The sequence below is a fragment of the Triticum aestivum genome, chromosome 1B (assembly GCF_018294505.1).
Source record: "Triticum aestivum cultivar Chinese Spring chromosome 1B, IWGSC CS RefSeq v2.1, whole genome shotgun sequence".
NCBI classification, from domain to species: Eukaryota; Viridiplantae; Streptophyta; class Magnoliopsida; order Poales; family Poaceae; genus Triticum; species Triticum aestivum.
This window is the reverse complement of record NC_057795.1, coordinates 78,029,313-78,032,640: the sequence shown is the minus strand read 5'-3', so window position 1 is coordinate 78,032,640 and position 3,328 is coordinate 78,029,313.

The following is a 3,328-nucleotide window of genomic DNA, read 5'->3' as shown; positions in this document are numbered from 1 at the left end:
TAGAAGGAGATTGTTAAGTGTGAGTGTGTGTTTTGCCCATCCAGGCGGAAGTTATGTGCACAAGAGAGGAGAACGATTCGACGTGGCGTTAGGATTGAGGGCAATTAACTACATATGGAGACATAGAGACCTTGAATGTGCATGTGTGAGAGGTATACATGTATACGTGGGATGTGTGTGTGTGTGCGCGCGCATGATCGAGATAAAAGAAAGAAGACATAAGTCCTAAGATCAACGACATGGGAGAGACGGATCGGTATGACAATATGCATGCATGTGAGAATGCAGGGAAGAAGGCCCGACAGTTGAGCATGTGTTTTTGTCTTTAAGAGATAGTGGCGTGGGCTGGAGCATGCATCTATGGCAAGCAGAGGGGGTGAGGCGCAACGATTGTGCAAAAGAGATCAACCTATAAATGCATATGTATGGATAGACATATATAGTGTGGGTGATAGGAAGAAAGACTCCGTGCGAGAAAGAAATGTTGACGGAGAAACTACAGATAGATACAGAGATGGAGATGCTAGCTAGAGAGACATCCGTTAGTTTGGGTATCGGAGATGACTGTCGGGTGGTTCAAAGGGTGAAGTTATATATGTGTGTGAGAGGGCACTTGACTGCATGCATGTAGAGAGAAACATATGTAGTGTGCGTGATAGGAATCAAGAGTGAGGGCGAGAAAGAAGGTTGATGGAGAAACAACTAAATAGAAAGATAAAGATGCTAGCTAGTGTGCGCTAGAGATAGGAGTCGAGTGGATCAGAAGGCTGGGTTATGTGTGTGGGTGTGAGAGAGATAGAGAGAGGGTGCATGTGAGTCACATACAAACAAATATCAGAGAGAAATGAGATCCAGAGAGACGGAGTTTTGTGTCTGCGAGAGAGAAAGATATTTCACAACGAGAGTGATATCTAGAGAGACATATGAGGGAACGCAAGATATCTCTAGGGAGAGAGGGTGTGTTTGAGCGACATACAAGAGAACAATGGAGAAATATGAGACCCTGGGAGACAGAGTTTGTGTTTGTGTGTGAGAAAGAGATATTGAAGAGGAAGAGTCGTAGGTTCTCATATCTAAGGAGCAAAAGACATCTCTGTATGAGGGGTGTGTGAGTGGCACACATGGGAATAGTTGAGAGAAATGAGACCCCGGAAGTCAAAGTTTTGTGTTTGTGTGAGAGAAAGAGATTCCACATGGAGAATCATAGCTAGAGACACATAGTAGGGAGCAAGATATACTTAGAGAGAGATAGAGTGATGAAGGTCGATGGAGAGAGTACCGTCAGTGTATTACGATGATAAAAGATCATTGTCGACATACAGGTAGCACGAGAGATGCCTGAGAGACAATGAACGCGTATAGGTCCAAAGAGATAGTCCTATATAAGCATGAGTGATAGCTATATGAGACGAATATCTGGATTAAAGGGGAGTCAAATATTTAAACTGGAGATCATGACATCGATAATATCATAACGCAAATTGGTGTATCAAACATGCATATTCATTTGAATTTGGGCACACGTGTAATGTTATATAGTTTATCAATATTGGTTATCCATAGATTCTTGAATTACAAACAATGCATGGTTTATATGCAATTAGTGTCTAAACGGGATTACACTATATGTTGCGTGTGTGAAACACATTATACATGTTTGAGAAGTTAAAAAAAACCATGAAACACACATTAATTGGAGGCAGTTAGCGAGTAATGCATACATTGGATTTCAACATAAAGTGGTTTCAAATATTTGAAAATCCAAATTGATGGATACAACCTTATGAATCTGAGATCATGCCATTTGTAAACCATATTTATGTATAAATGGTGTTGTGCTTTTGAAAGTATATATGTAAAAAAATGATGTATATAGAATGTAATTCTAATTGAAAATGGATCCTGCCCGAAAAAAATAGTAGAATACAAACGAGATTCGAATTGAGTTGGCACGGTAAACGTGCAATGTGCAAAATTTGAACGAAGCGGGGAAAGTCGCAGTAACCGCCCAAAACCAAAATCTGCGAGATGGAAATCACTACTGCCTATCCCTGCCGCGCAAAGCCTGTCTAATGGATTTGTATAGGTTTCGATAGGGGTAGGTTTGCAATTTCACCCAAACGTGATGTAACCGCCTGTCACCCGGATTCATACACGGTGGGCGCCAAAACACAGTGTGCCCTCGGCCGAAATCGACTCCCTCCCCGATTCATATTCATACATGGTGGGCGCCAAAAACAAACTCTCGTCGGCAAATATTCGGTGTATGCGAGATTACCGTCCTATCCCCAACCGACTAATGTTGCTGTGATGTAGTAGAAATTTGAAACGGGGGGTAAGTTTGTAAATTTCCTCGCATTTGACACAAGCGCGCCCTGACTACATGGTTCCCCCCTTCCTCTCTACCTCCCTTTTCCCCATTCGTACTCCGTGGGAGCCAAAACACCCTCTCCACCCCACCCTCCTCCATCCGCCGCCGTCCGCCACCCCATCCACCGTCGTCCTCCTCCACCATGCCGGAGCTGATACCCCAATGCTGCCGTCCATTACAAGAGATCGACCTCTCTCATCCACGCCTTCGGACCGGGATCCTTGCATCCCGTCCTCTCGCTTCATCCCCGCCGTTGTCTAGCTTGTCGACGCCGCTCCTACGACCGTCTTGTCCACCGCGCCCAGCCGCCACCGTCTACCCTCCTAGATCTGCTTCCACGCCGCCGACAGCCATCGCTACATCAGCACCCTCAAATTCTCACCAGATGCGTACACGGCGCTGCACCAGAGGCGGTACTCTTTCGTATCTGCTCAACTTATTTATCGCAGCAAGAAAATAGATCGCCACTGGTTTACTCTAATATCTTGTCTTGGTTGCGAAGTTGCCTTTGTCCGGTTTGCACCTTCAGATCCGCCATGGCACACTCAACACTATACTCCCAATGCTTATGGTTTTCCCCTTTTATATTCCACACTAGTTAAATCACAGTAGACTAAATTTCAAAATTGGGTCAGTCAATTTTTCAGACCTCGCCAGAGTTCGCCGGTGCGGTCTAAGGGGCTCGGGTGGTTGTGGGGCCTCGCCGAACAAAGAAAACTCGACGCGGGTGGGGGGTGGGGGTGGCGGAGGAACACAAGCGGTGGGGGCCGGTGGTCCGGCCGGCGGCCCGTGCGGTGTTCTGTATGGGACGAATCACATACGAGAAAGAAGAAGGGTTAGGAGACATAGGATCTTCATCCAACCGCCTGAAATGGTCGAGAGACAGCTGGGAGTTGCATTCTTAATGCACTCTGGTTCATCATGTGTGGGCACTGCGCAACCAACATTTTATTATCC